Source organism: Macaca fascicularis, chromosome 17 (genome assembly GCF_037993035.2).
Source record: "Macaca fascicularis isolate 582-1 chromosome 17, T2T-MFA8v1.1".
Taxonomy (NCBI): Eukaryota; Metazoa; Chordata; class Mammalia; order Primates; family Cercopithecidae; genus Macaca; species Macaca fascicularis.
The window spans coordinates 32,090,359-32,105,758 of NC_088391.1; the positions used below are offsets into that span (position 1 = coordinate 32,090,359).

Consider the following 15,400-nt stretch of genomic DNA (forward strand, 5'->3'; position numbering starts at 1 on the left):
ATGCCTGTTTTCCCCAAGCCTGTGACAGAAAATGCCATAATTTACAATAGCTGGTATGATAACATATAATAGATTAAAAGATAACATACCATGTAATATGCATCTTTTTTTTTTCTTTAATGGTATTTTTTGTTCCAGCATTAACACATTATAGTAAAACATAATTCAAGATATGACATGCAATAGAATATGTGATAATGTGCAGTAAAATATTAAAATTAAAGCATATTCTTATATAAGAGATATATATATCTCAGATACTAGGGTGAAAGCAGGTTCTAGTAAGTTGAGGCTTGTAGAAAACTGAAAGTTAGAATCAGGCCTGGTCATATACATTAGCAAAATAGGCAGTCGTCTGTGCTGGATGACTTAAGGGGGTGGTAACAGAGATTCCTACTCCAAAATTCAAACACCATAGGTTACCATTTTATTATGAAGTAGTCATTTTTTTTTTGTGGGTCTCAAGTCTTTTTAGGAATCGTTAGTAAAATTCAAATACCCTGGAGAGGAGTCACACTCTGTTTTCGTTAGGTGATTTCATAGTTATCAGGGGTCAGTCAATATGGTACCCTTTCCACTTCTCACTTCCTACTTCAAACCTGAAAATGCATCACTATGCCCAGCTAATTTTTGTACTTTTTGTAGAGAGGGGTTTTCGCCATGTTTCCCAGGCTGGTCTTGAACTCGTGAGCTCAAGCAACCCACCCACCTTGGCCTTCACAAAGTGCTGAGATTATAGGCATGAGCTGAGATTATAGGCATGAGCCACTGTACCTGGCCTGCATATTTGCATTGCTAGCATCTTCATTCCTAGGTCTATTTATTTGAGGCTTTGGGCAAAGTCTTCTTCAGACACCTCTACTGAGGCCACTTTATGGAGGGAAGAAGAAGAAAACTTGAAGACGCTCTTCCCCACTCTGACCCAACACCCAGCAATTGTCTACTCCAGCCCTTCCCCCTTCCCCTCCTCCTGATCCCCTGGTTCATAAAACTGCTGGGGGCTTTTATTTGAGGCTCTGTCTATAGTGAGACCTTCTCTACATCTGCTCTGCCCCAACTGTATCTCAACAGATACACCATTCCAAGAGAAGAATGAAACAAAGGGGAGTCAGTGTTTTCCTGTTTCAGCTTCTTGCATATATCATCACAGTAAGTGATTAAAGACTTAACTCTTTCATTTTTGGCTTGTTGCTTTAATTGGCTCCAATGCCTAAGTACTCAGCTTTGTCTCACAGCTCATCTGTTTGCTCATATAATTTTCCTGGTCTATTATCACCTTCTTCTCCTTATGGGACTCCAGTTACATATATTTGACTGTTGGATATTGTCCTTAGGTCTTTGAGGCTTTATTCATTTTTATCCAATCTCTTTCACTCTTCTTTAGATAGGATAATGTTTGTTGATTCATATTTAAATTCACTGAATTTTTCTTCTGCTACTTTTATTTTGCTGAAAGCCCATGTAGTGAATTTTTCATTTCAGTTACTGTACTTTTCATTCCAGTGTTTCTATTTTTTAGTGGTTTCCATTTTTTTTTGCTGAAAGCTTATATCTTTTCATTCATTCAGATCGTATTTTCAAAGCTGGGCATGTACCTGTAGTCCCAGCTACTAGGGAGCCAAGGTGGAAGAATTATTTGAGGCTAGGAGTTCAAGATCAGCCTGGGCAACATAGCAAAATCCTATCTCTAAAAAAATTTTTTTTTAAGTCTAGTTTTCACAGCTTGCCAGGAATAAAAAGAAAAATAAAATCTACCCCAACAAACCAAAAAACAGGAAACCCAAAAAGATTGAATTTTCCTTTAATAATTTGAACATATTTTAATTCTTTGAATATGTTTATAATAGCTTCTTTGCCTGATATATTACATATGTGGAACACTTCCAGTCAGTTTATACTATCTGCTTTTTCTCTTTATTATGCATTAGATTTCGTGTGCGTGTGTGTGTGCATGTGCATGTCAATTTTGGTTGTATACTGCCTATTGTGATAAATCACTGTAGAGACTGAATTTGTGATATTCCTCCATTTATTTTTGTTTTTGTAGGTAGTGGAATGACTAATAGATCACACTGAACTTGTATAAACTTGGTTGTATGCTTTCTTAGGAAGTGCCGTGGAAATCCCAAGGTGTTTTCAAAGCCCTTTAAACTCAAGGAACTCAATCTCCAATCTGTTTTTTCTGGCATGTTGATCCTGTGAAAGCTTAGTTTTAAACTTTTGGTAGGATAGGTCTATTTTAAGCATTGCTCTGGGATGTGATTCTTACTCTCCAGTAGTGGCATTTCTGGTGTCTCAGATGGATGCTTGGGCTGTGAACAAGGTGTTGCTGAGGTCTTTCGCCTTTTGCAGAGCTGGAACTCCAACATCCCCCAACAAAGCTTATTTATCCTCTGGTATTTCTGTTCTACTCTCAGTCCCAGAGTAAGCCACATTCTGAGCAGCCTTATCTAAACTTTCCCTACATATATACCATTCAGTCCTTGGCTAAGCCCTTGTGGAGATCCCCACATGGACTTCGGAGGATCCCTCTGTGTAGCTCCCTCAGTTTTGTGCCCTGCTTCATCCACCCACTTCGACTGCTTCAAGCTATGATCTCTGCCTACTTAGCTCACCAGGGCTGCTATGCTCTGCTTGGACTCCAGCTTACTACCACACAGTTGAGAAATTGTCCCCTGGTGCAGAGATGGTATCTCAGCTTGTCAATTTCCTCTCTCTCAAGAAATCAGTTTTGTGAGTTTGTATGTTATTTGTGAGAACAGTTACCTCATATGTTATGTCTAATTTCAGGTTTCTTTTAGTAGGAGGGTTAGTCTAATATCAGTAATGGGAAACAGAGGTCTCCACCATGGATTCTTGAACAAGGGATAGTAAGAGGGTATTGATGAACGGTAATAAAAACTGCTTAACACAAGATGGTTTGTAGCTTAGAGTCAGGACACCGAGTAGGAGGTATTTTCAGTTTTCTTTTTTTTCTTTTTTTTTGTTGAGATGGAGTCTCGTTCTGTCACCCAGGCTGGAGTGCAGTGGCGCAATCACGGCTCATTGCAAGCTCCGCCTCCCGGGTTCACGCCATTCTCCTGCCTCAGCCTCCAGAGTTGCTGGGACTACAGGCGTCCGCCACCACACCCGGCTAATTTTGTTTTGTATTTTTAGTAGAGACGGGGTTTCACCATGTTAGCCAGGGTAGTCTTGATCTCCTGACCTCGTGATCCACCCGCCTCGGCCTCCCAAAGTGCTGGGATTACAGGCTGAGCCACTGTACCCGGCCGGTATTTTCAGTTTTCTAAGCTGAGAACTAAGATCAGGATGGGGTTTGCAGAAATACAAACAAACAAGAGGGAAATACCATGACAGAAAAATAACTGTTATGAGTTATTTATAAATTAGATGTGAAGGATGAAGAAGAAGGTTAAAAATGGTGCCAGAATTGTTTTAAAAATGAGCTCTGACCTTTGGAGATACATATGGAAGTATTTGTGGATGGAATGATATGATGTCTGGGATTTGATTCAAAATAATCCTATGTAGGGAAGAAGATGGTTGGGAGGGTGGGTTATTGGTGAAAGAAGACTGGCCATGAAATGATCGTTGTTGAGGTTAGGTTATGAGTACACGAGAATGCATTATACTTTTCCCCTCTACTTTTGCATATGCTTGATATCTTCAAATTAAAAACTTCTTAAGGCAAAAAAAAGTATCATGGTTGTAAATCTGGGTAATGGAGTGTTGGTGAAGTTGGGAAGAGTGCCCAGTTTTGAAGTAGGAGAAAAGGTATAAGTCAGTGGCAGTTTGTTAACTCTACAGTAAGCTTTTATGTAAAATGTTTTTGAAAAAATGATTGGCTCAAGCTAGCTCATTTTGTTCCTTTAGAGGTGTCGTTTAGTGCAGATGTATTTGATTATCTGCTTGAAGATGCAAGTTATACAGCACATGCTGAACCAACACTGTGGCATCCATGCTGTTCACTTATCCAACTTCGTATTTAGTGCTGGCTGCTTATATTAGCTGATGAAGCCCTGTGTGGTCTGGGTCCAGAATGTAGTAGACAGCTTTGGTCCGACTCTGGCACACATCTCCCTGAGTGGTTCTGGGAATGATTTCTGGAGGCATTTTGCTGTGCTTCCCCTTTCTGTACTGCCTCCCCCATCAGGTGCACATGCCTGGAGCCTCCCTGAATCTTGTTGCACTCACTGGCTTCCTTCCAAATACGGACTCCATAATTGAGCCCAAGAGAGGGGCCTGTTCCCACAGCCTGAGGAATTTCAGAAGTAGAGAGACTTTTCTACAAGTTAAGCAAAAAAATAAATAAATAAATAAATAAAATAATTTAAAAAATAAAAAAAATAAAGAGAGAAAAAAAGAAAGAAGGAAAGAGAACAAAACCACTATCGTTTTTCTCTTCTACTCTTCGCTTCCTTTTCCCATTCCTTCAAGAAATCCTTTCTGGTGCCTCTATGTGACAAGTTTTGTGTTAGGGATTGATTAGGGGTTCAAAGGTGATCAAGAGGCTGGCTCTTATTCAAGAATCTTCTGCAGTTTGTAGGGGAAGAAAGACGGCAAGCGAGGTAAGAGGTCATTTATGTGTGCCATGCTAAATGTCTGTATGGGGCCCAGTGGGGCACAAAAAAGAGGGGAAAATCATTACTATTTTCTCTACTCTTGGGTTTGGATTATAATACTGTCCTTGCTACTTATGCATAATCTAAAACCTCTTTGAATCTCAGTTTTCTCATGTTTAGACAAGACTAAAAATACCTACTTACAGCTTTTATGAGTATCAAATTAAAAAATGACAAAAGGATGTTTGTAAACCATAGGGATTGATGATGATGATAATGATGATGATGCTGATTACCTTTCCTTCTTGCAACCCACACCAGTGATCACTATAGTCCCTGCTTTTATAACAGGTCAGATGATCATTGTCACCTGCACACTCAGCTATATTAAGCTGGGGGATGCAGTCATTTCCAAAGAAGATTCATAAGTAAGAAGAAATTTTGTCTTCCATTTAGGTAATAAATCTTCCCATTGACTTTTAAAAGTGTAGAGTGATAGGGCTGGGAGCGGTGGCTCACGCCTGTAATCCCAGCACTTTGGGAGGCCGAGGCGGGTGGATCACGAGGTCAGGAGATCGAGACCATCCTGGCTAAGACGGTGACACCCCGTCTCTACTAAAAATACAAAAAATTAGCGGGGCTTGGTGGCGGGTGCCTGTAGTCCCAGCTACTTGGGAGGCTGAGGCAGGAGAATGGTGTGAACCCGGGAGGCAGAGCTTGCAGTGAGCCTAGATCGCACCACTGCACTCCAGCCTGGGTGACAGAGCGAGACTCTGCCTCAAAAAAAAAAAAAAAAAAAAAAGGGGTAGAGTGAAAATGTCCCTTTTATCTGTTTAATACCAACCACCACCTTAATATTTGTTTTTCTGTACAGTTTAAAAAGTAGTTCTAAACTCATAAATCATCAGTGCCTCATAATAACCCTTTGACTTAGTAGAATAGATTCCATTTTGACCCTCATTTACAGATGTGGAAAGTAAGGCCCAGAAAAGTTAAATAATTTGTCCAAGACACATTCCAAGTAGTGGCAGAGCCAATGCCTAAATTCTGGTCTTCTCTTTCCTAATCTTTGAAATCATCAGCTTTTCCCTGTAAGTATCTATAGCATGCAGAGCTCTTTGATGTCTTTAAAAAAAGCTTTCAAAATTGTTTTAATGTTTAAGAAATTATCCGTATTTTGACATATCATGGATGTCTGAAACTCCCCAGCCCCTAGTGCAGTCACAATAAATCAAACAAACAAATAACCATCCCCATTGTTTTGTAGATTATTTCCCCAGGAGACAGATGTTTACTTTTTACAAATGAAAGCTCATTGTTGTCAGGAACATTTAAGAGGCTTAACCTGTCTCCTTTGGCATATGGCGCTGGCTTTTCATGATGAAACTGGTTGTGTGCAGCAGCAGACGAAATTGCAAGCCTCTCTGAAACTTCATCAGTTGCTGTTGCAGAACGTTACTGCTTTCCTAGGCGGGGGCTTGTCTGGGTCTCTTCCACCATGAATGGAAAAAAAAAAAAAAGGCAGTTTCCTTTGGTAGAAAATACTCATATTTTAATGGGTATGATGTCATGAATTATTTAACCAGCTTAATTTTAAAGCTGAGCCGAAAGAACACAGAGTGAAGAATGACCTTGAGACTCTTGAAAAATGGGAATGTTGACTGTGTGCCTGCAGACTCCAAGATGGATTTCTACTTTAGTTTATATTTATGCAACTGTGAAACTTGGTCCCTTGTTCCCAGAGAAATCCTTTGTGCAGCCGTGTGGAGAAAGTTATTACATTTTAGTGCAGAAGAGCTGTAAAGTTTCTTTCCTCATGTCTCATGAAAGCTAGAGAGGTAGTGAACTTTGTGCTGGGGGAGTGGGGGCACAGCCCCGAGAAATGTGATATAGAGTCTCTAAGAAGATGAAAGGAAACAGTCATTGTTTTTCTTCAGCAAAGAGCCAAGCATTAGGTTCTTAGAAGGACTTACGCATAATCCGGTGTCAGTCCTGTTAGGTGCTCACTTGCTTCTGATTCGAGATGAATAAAGGAAGAGAAGGTGCAGAAGGATGAAGATCTGCCAGCCCCACTGTAGCCCAAGCACATGACAGGCCCAGAGCAATTCTACTCTAATAAGGAGCTGTCCACGGAGAGCAGGAGAACACGTGAAGCAGGAGAGGGTCTTTCAAAGCTTTGAGTTTGGCCACTCCAGGCTTGTTATCTGGTCAACAGGTTGCTGGAAAAAATCACAGAAACTAATGGTGGAATGAGGTGTTCGTGATTCTTCCAATGCTGTGACACCAAGCTGTGTCTGTACCCACAAAGGCATGTGACTTGACTCTCCTCCTCTTTCTTCTTTGTAACATGAGTTCCATTAAAAGTCTCTGTGGGCCGGGCGCGGTGGCTCACGCCTGTAATCCCAGCACTTTGGGAGGCCGAGGCGGGCGGATCACGAGGTCAGGAGATCGAGACCATCCTGGCTAACACAGTGAAACCCCGTCTCTACTAAAAATACAAAAAAATTAGCCGGGTGTGGTGGCAGGCGCCTGTAGTCCCAGCTACTCGGGAGGCTGAGACAGGAGAATGCAGGAGAATGGCGTGAACCCGGGAGGCGGAGCTTGCAATGAGCCGAGATCGCGCCACTGCACTCCAGCCTGGGCGACTGAGCGAGACTCCGTCTCAAAAAAAAAAAAAAAAAAAAAAAAAAAAAAGGGTCTCTGTAGAAAGGAAAGGAGTATGAATGGGGACGGTGGAAAAACCAGTATTTATGGAGAGTCTGGTAAGTGCTTGGCTCTATCTTAGGCATGATTCATGAATGTCTTGTGTGGTATTACCCCCATTTCACAGGGGAAGAAACAGGCTCAGTGTATAAGATTTTCAACATCACACAGTTATTGGCAGAGCTGGACTTTATTTGAATCTGGATCTGTCTCACTTCGGAAGTTTATGCAAATTCACCATTCTTATTATGAGGCTCTTAATGATTGGTTTGATCGAGTTTCTACTTTCTTTCTTATTATTTGTGTATTTGTTTGAACTCATTGGCCCCCTCATGTGCTGGGTGTCTGTTTGTCCTTCTGGATCTATTCTCTGTTCTTCTCCACTCTGCCCTGTGTTTGGCAGACTGACCTCTAATGACTCCTTCATCAAGTATTCATATCCCCAGTTTTCTCTCTGTTCTGGTTCTCTACTGAATGCTACAGCTCCTGCCAGGTGGCCCTCTCCTTGCAGTGCCCTCAGGGTTTCAATAATTTTTCCCTCCCCATACCCTTTGGGCTTTGGGGGAATAACAGCTTCCTGCTGTTGCTAGTTCCTGGGGACTGCAATATTCCTTGTGCTTTCACTATACACTGCCCACATGTCTGTAAATTAGCCACTTTATTAAGACAATTGGATTGCCTGATTTGAGTGTGCCATTTGTTATGTCTGGGACCTTAACTGATACAGGTATACATCACCTTAGGAATGTCATAGCTGCTGTCTTGATTTTGCATCTATTAGTGACTATTTTTATTAGACAGAATGATGATTTTTGTCCTTTTTTTGTTTTGTTTTTCTTAAGAATCTCCTAAATATAAGTTCCAGAAGGACTTGTGTTTTTTTTTTGTTTGTTTGTTTGTTTTCTTTTTTTTTTTAGATACACCTTCCTTTTGCCTTACTACTTGTTCTCTGAACTGAGTCTGGAAGACCAGAGGAAGCCAATTGCCATTATTATTTTCTAAGATAGAGGGATTTTTTTTTTTTTTGGCTTCCAGAGCAGAAGTTATTCTTGTATTAGCATTTCTTTGCAAAACAGTCTGTTGGATTGTCTTGAGAAAACAATGCATGTTTTCTAAACTTCCAGGGAAAAATCATTATTTCTTTAAAAAGGAAGAGAAATAATGAAAGTATGTTCAGTAGGTAACACTAAGGATAATAAAGGTGGTGGAGGGAGGCAGAAGATTTAGAATCAAGGTCAGTTTTTTCCTTTGTTGGATTACAGCAAGCATTTAATGGTAGTAAAATCTTTTTCCTGTATAATACATTTTATATTAAAACTGCAGGCATTTAAATGAGGGATTTTATGTCTGTATAGTCTTCATTGAGCATGAAGGATTAAAAAATGCTTTTGATTTTTTTATTTCTTGAAACATTCTTGAGGTTTGAAAAGCTACTCCATGCCTCCTGGGCTCACAGAAGTGAGGGTGCAGGGGGGGAGGTGGCCAGAGCTGCTCACACAGTTCCTTGCTTATGCTATTTAACCTTGGACCCTTGTTATTCTGGGCTTCTGTGTCTCCTGAATAAACAGTAAATCTTTCCTGATGGTGTGGCAGGTTTACGATGTGGATTCATGCCTATTTTCAGAGGAGCACGAGAGAGCCTTTAATGCATTTTCCCTTCTTTTACTGGTGATTTAGCCAAAGCCTGTGTCTGCCAGTGGGAATAAGGCTGGGGGTTCAGCAGATATTTGGTTCTGTTACATCCTCCCTTTGGTAAAGGGCAGACTGTGAGGCTGCAGTGGTCAGTGATGCAGATGAGCAGTCTTATGGTTCCAGGATAAAAGAGTGTTGATGATGATGCTATTTCATAGATTAGCTTGAAATGGATTCATTCTTCTGTTGAAGGTTTGTTGGCTCGTGTTTTCATTAGGCCTTTGTCTTTAATATTGAGAAATTTGTGATCTACTCCGATGCTTAGATATCAAGATAAGATATCGAGACCTAGACAGGTCCTCCTTTTACCATGGACTTTTACCATGTGCAATGTGGAATTTTGCTAGACTGGTTTTAAGGCTGTTCATTTTGGGCATTTTGGAAGTGCTTTCAGAAGCAGGTTGATGCTACACGTATCAGAAGGAAAAACTCAACTCACAAGGCAACATCTTTCATTCTTGGTCATTGCTGATATTCATGCTTGAACTGTTGGATTTGGACTATTCTTGGTCATGAGTATTGTCAAGAGAAAAAAAAAATCCCATAGGCTTACAGTCTAGGAGTATTTGAAATATATATTCATATAGAAAATTATCTGCTAAGGGAAGTGGATTACTGTTGGTGGGGACCTGACCTATAGCAGGAGATGCCTCGTAATCTATAAATATCTGCTGTTTGAGTTAGGAGGCATCAATTGAAGATGGCAGGCTCCACATTTTACATCTTAGATTGCTAGGGCTGCATTTCCCATTGGGTATTTCGCAACGCCTCTTAAAATGTGAATATCCCCAGTATGTTGACCTGATCCGACTTTAGCCACAACTTTAACTACACTTTAAAAATAGCCCCAAAGCTGGCATAGAGGAGAGAGCATTTACTTAAACAACTATTTTATCCTCCTACAATGTTATGCAGATCTAAGTCTTTTCTGTATTTTTCCACTACAATGGTAGCATATGGTCTATTGTTACCATCAGATATCCTTGTGGGAAGCAAAAGGTGCATGGGTGAACAGAGAATGATATTGTTGAGTAAAAAGCTGTTGGTTTGAGCCCTGAAACTAAAGTTTTCTGCAGTTTCAGTTTTTCAAGAGCTCAAACCTTTCAGGAAGTTTCAGCTGATATGCTCTGAATTTTAGTTTTGATAATGCCATCTAATGTTTACTCAGGGCTTTTGAAAATTGGTTAGAAGGACTTTTCTCTGGAGAGAAAAATGTGGACAGTCTTCGTTTACTTATGGAAGTCATTGACTGATAGAGAAAAGTGATGAGAGTTCCTTATGTCACAAAGTCAAGACTTTTGGCTCTGAAAGTCTGCATTCCTGCAAATCTTAGGAAAGACCCTTGATAAGGAAGAAAGCAAAAAATAAAACAATAAAAATAAAAATAAAAGAGAGAAAGAGGGCTGAAGATGACTTGGAAAACAAAAACTCCTAGGCCTGGGAGATAATCTCCTCATTAGAAGAAAAATTGCATTCAAATAATGGATTCTTATGACATGAGACAGAATAAAGAATATGACCTCACCGAGGAGACATGAGAGCACACACACTTGCTTACACAAACACACACACAGAGGAAAGAAGGAATGCACAGGCGGGAGCATGTCAGTGTGCTTTATAATTCTGGATTTGTTTTTTGGGTTTGGAATTAATTAGATACCATGTTGAATTCCAAATGTGATAATTAGGCAAATTAATGCTGCAGTGAAGTTATTAATGAGGCAAAATATGCTAATATGCTTTTGATAAAGAGCTCTTCTTCTGCCTTACCAAGAAATTGGCAAACATCTTTTATTTGGGGCCAGACAGCTTATCTCAAGTGATTTACTAAAAAGGTTCTCGGCCGTATGCTGTGAACAAATGTTGTAAATAGGGGTTAATGTCTAAATTTTTGACATGTCTCAGTCCTGTTGTGGGGCAGCAAATCCTATGATGCTCTTTGCCTGGCTTGCCTAGAGAGGCTGAGGGCTCTTCTGTGCCCTTTAATGCGAGGATGAATGTGGCAAGCCCTGACGCTCACGGATTTTGTTCCTAGTAACACTAGTGGGAAGTGGGTTATTATTGGTGGGGATCTGACCTACAGCAGGGGATGCCTCATAGGTCAGATGGCCGTCACCGGCATTCAACGTGGGACTGGCTGCCAACCACCAACGTGCTTCTTTCTTTTTAGCAGACTTGGTGTCTCCTTTGGTTTTCAGATGTTCAAAACTCCTAGCCCAGAATCATTAGGGAACCCATTTAGTGGTTTGAAAGTGACATAGCAGAATTTCTCTTTCCGATCTTAACTCTGCTATTCAGATCTCACTGTGCATCAGGAGCCCCTGCTGAAATTAAGCAGAGACACCATCTACCCAGAAAGAGTTGGTCATTAAAAACAAAATTTATGAAAATATGAAAAGAACTTTCCCCGTGAGCATATGATTATTTTAGTCCTTTTAATTACATACTCCACCAGGGCACAGCCTGTATAAGTTTGATTCATTCACATAGAGTGTTTGCTAAGTTCCGCTCTGTCCCCCAGGTAGGACAGTTTTGACTTTTGTTAATCTGAGAAGTGAAGACCGTGGTTTGAGTAGCGCAGACGGTGGTCAGTCCTTGGCTAGTGAGTGCTGTTGAGGTGTGTCCTATAGCAGGAAAGAGACTAGCCATCATTTGTAAAGCGGTACAGAGAGAAATTGGATCTGTTAGGAATGCCTTTGACTGCAAGTCACAGAAAACCTTACTTCAGGAAATAAGTATTTTTTTTTCCATACAGTAGACCAGGGTAGGTGATCTGCAGTTGAAATACGTCTCAACCATATTGTCAGGGTTCTGTCCACCTTTCCATGGTATCATCTCAGCAGGTGGCTTTTGTCTTCCTGGGTACAAGATGGCTGCCACACCTCCGGGCATGGCATCTGCGTTTTAGGCAGGAAGATGAAGGAAGGCTTGCTGTTTCTCTTCTGAAAAGCTTTCCTGGATGCCCCATACAGTGACCTCCATTGGTATCTCACGGGTCAGAATTGTGTTAGGTAGCCACTCCTAACTGGAAGGTGGGTGGATGAGGTTGAACTAGCTGGCTAACAGTGTTTGTTACAGTTCTCTTCTTGAGCACTGTTATCCGGGTATCTGTGGTTGTGTCTGCAGCTATCACTGCAGGGTGGTTATCTGAAAATTTGGCCACCTGGACAAATCTGGTGTGAAACAGAAGTTTGGGTGACAAAGCCATTTTATTTGGCCGGGCGCAGTGGCTCATGCCTGTACTCCCAGCAGTTTGGGAGGCTGAGATGGGCAGATTACCTGAGGTCAGGAGTTTGAGATCAGCCTAGGCAACACGGTGAAACTGCGTCTCTACTAAAAATACAAAATTAGCCAGGCATGGTGATACATGCCTGTAATCCCAGCTACTCAGGAGGCTGAGGCAGGAGAATTGCTTGAACTTCGGAGGTGGAAGATACAGTGAGCCGAGATCGTGCCACTCCTCTCCAGCCTGGGCAACAAGAGTAAATCTCTGTCTCACCCAAAAAAAAAGAAAAGGAAAAAAAAAAAAAAAAAAAGAAAGCCATTTTACTCTTCCCAGCAGAAGGCAGTGTGTGTGATGAATAAACTTATGGACTTTAGGTTGAGCTGTGTGACTTGCGACACGTGACTTGACATTGAACTCTCTGATCCTTAGTTACCCTATTTGTGAATTGGAGACCATTCCAGGAATTATTGTAGGAAGTAACTGGGATAACAAATATAAAGCATCTAGCATATTTAGCTCAACAGTAAGTGGTAGCTGCCAAGATGGTGAATTAAATTCAGATTATATTTATAATGAGCTAATGTGTGATAGATATGTAATAGGAAATAAATGGTTACCCATTTTTCTTTACCTTTTAAGACAGTGGATTCTGGCAGGTGGAGGTGTCTTTTTGTTAAAAGGCTTGATGGCGGGGAGGATGTAAGTTTGAATTGATGAAGTCTGTATGCAAACGGTGGAGAGATTGAGAAATGTGGGAAGGAGAAGAAGAGGGATGAAAGGCAGGAACCTGGAGGGGCAAATGCTGGACAGGGAAGGTGATGAAGGAAAGAGGACCCAGTGGCTGTCAGGCTGGGGAGGGACATTCATGGGGATATTTGACATGGAGCTGTGCTCTGTGTGATGTAAACCCCTCCCTGACTCACCTGCACAACCTTCGGGAAATCATGTCTGAAGAATGCTTTGGAGTAAGAGGGTCTTTTGGTGAATGCGAAGAAGTAATAAGACTCGCCTCAACATTGGCATGAAGTTACAGCTGATATACGGTTTCCAGAATGTTCATTTCACATAAGTATCACTGTTACTGGAAAGGGGTCCTGATCCAAATCCCAAGAGAGGGTTCTTGGCTCTTACACAAGAAAGAATTTGGGGCAAGTCCACAGAGTAAAGTGAAAGCAAATTTATTGGAGAAGTGAAGAAACAAAAGAATGGCTGCTCCATAGGCAGAGCAGCCCTGAAGACTGTTGGTTGGCTATTTTTATGGTTGTTTCTTGAACATATGCTAAACAAGGGGCGGATTACTCACAAGTTTTCTGGGAAAGGGGCGGGGATTTCCTCGAACTAAGGATTCTGCTTCCTTTTAGACCATACAGAGCAACTTCTAGACTTTGCCATGGCATTTGTAAACTGTCATGGTGCTGGTGGGAGTTTCCTTTAGCATGTTAATGCATTATATTAGCATATAATTAGCAGTAAGGATGACCAGAGGTCACTTTTGCAGTCATCTTGGATTTGGTGGGTTTTGGCTGGCTTCTTTACTGCATCCTGTTTTATTAGCAGGGTCTTTGGGACCTGTACCTTGTGATCTCCTAGGTCAGCATATTATTAAGAATGCCTAACCTCCTTAGGATGCAGCCCAGCAGGTCTTAGCCTCATTTTACCCAGCACCTATTCAAGATGGAAGTGCTGTGGTTCTAACGCCTCTGATATCACTCCTACATAAGTTAGGTTTAAAGGTACTGCTAACACAGGTCACACAAAATACATGTGGAGAAAGCTCATGTGAATTCAGCGTTAGGCTCTCTGAGAAGGAGTAAATTACATTTAAGTTGTGGGTCAGATTCTCCTTCCATTCTCCTCAGGAGAGGGTGAAGTGAGATGGGACCACAGGACTCTGTTTCCCTAACTAGGCCTTGTTTCCTTTGTGTGATGAAATCATGTGTGTGATTTTAGCATTTTAAGATAAAATACTTATTTTTTTTGAAGAACATACTTCTAAACAAAAGCCAATTACTATATTTGGTGCTCAATTGGAAAATAGAAACCATCAATCTGTTTCAAAGCTGGAGGAAAAGCTGGCTGCTTTGAATTTATTGAATGATGGCACAGTACTCTATTTTTATAAGTAAATTAAGAGTTTTTCAAGGGTAATTGTGAATATACAATTGGTTGTCACTTCATGGGCCAATTTTAGAACTTAACCCTTGAGTCAAACACGACTTCACTGGATGTTAACAAGCAACAAACACATTCATATGTAGGAGGTGTGAATCAGAGGCCACAAATTCAGGTTTTTAAGAGATGGAACTACTCTGTTACCTCCATCACTCCAGAATCTCTCTTTTGAATTTTTGTTGCACCAAGAGGCGGAAACTTAATTTAAATGAATTCAGAGTCTTCTCTCCCTTTCCTGGGATAGGGGCATGCTTGGGCTGGTGGGTGGAGGGGCTTTGTGTCCTTTCACAGAAGGTGAGGTTGGGGGGCGGGTCTCTGGTTCTGAGTCGCCCTCTGTCAACACACACTTGCTAAGACATCCTTGTTCTTAGGTGGTGACCAGTCATTTGTCTACCTGGATCACACCTGGGAATATAGGCCAACCACGTCTTCTCCCAGCCTGGCTCTCTCTTTTAGTTGCTTTCCTGACACACGCTCATGACTGCTGCTCCCTGGTCATTCCGGGGCCACAGGAAACTCAGAGGGCTAACCAAGACTTTCTGCCTTCACACCTAACTCAGCGTGTCTCCTCTCCTACTCTCATCCTCAGCTAATGGTGGAGACATGGTGCCAGATCTTTGGGCTCTCTGGGCATGCACAGAGCAGGCCCTGGCATTCTCTGGGGGTACCAGGCATGGGTTGATTAGGGCAGGGGCAGGGAACGAGTCCTTCGCAGAGGTTTAGTAGTTTCTAAACCTCTTATTCTTTGTTCCTTTCCTCATTTGGGACAAACTTTATCTGGCTCTCAGGAACAGGAAAAACTGGCTCTGACTGATCACATTTTATTCCAAATCTTTTGTTTATGCCCCAAGTCCTAGCCTTTTGAAACTCAAAACTCTTTTCTCTCAAACTATTGCTCTCATTTTCTTCTGTGTCAGGCCTTCCCTGAGGAGACAAAAACAGAATTCTCATCTGCCTGAGTGGTGGAAAGTATTGCAATTATGGGAAATACTGGCGAACATCAGTTAATGTTTCAAATGATTACCTATGACTGACTAATATTCAG

General features: G+C 41.4%; 1 protein-coding gene across 1 annotated transcript in view; it reads left to right on the forward strand.

The window, feature by feature from the left end:
* The window catches only part of OLFM4 (olfactomedin 4), a 285,024-nt gene that overhangs the window by 109,461 nt on the left and 160,163 nt on the right, over positions 1 to 15,400 (forward strand). The gene's annotated exons all lie outside the window — the stretch shown is intronic.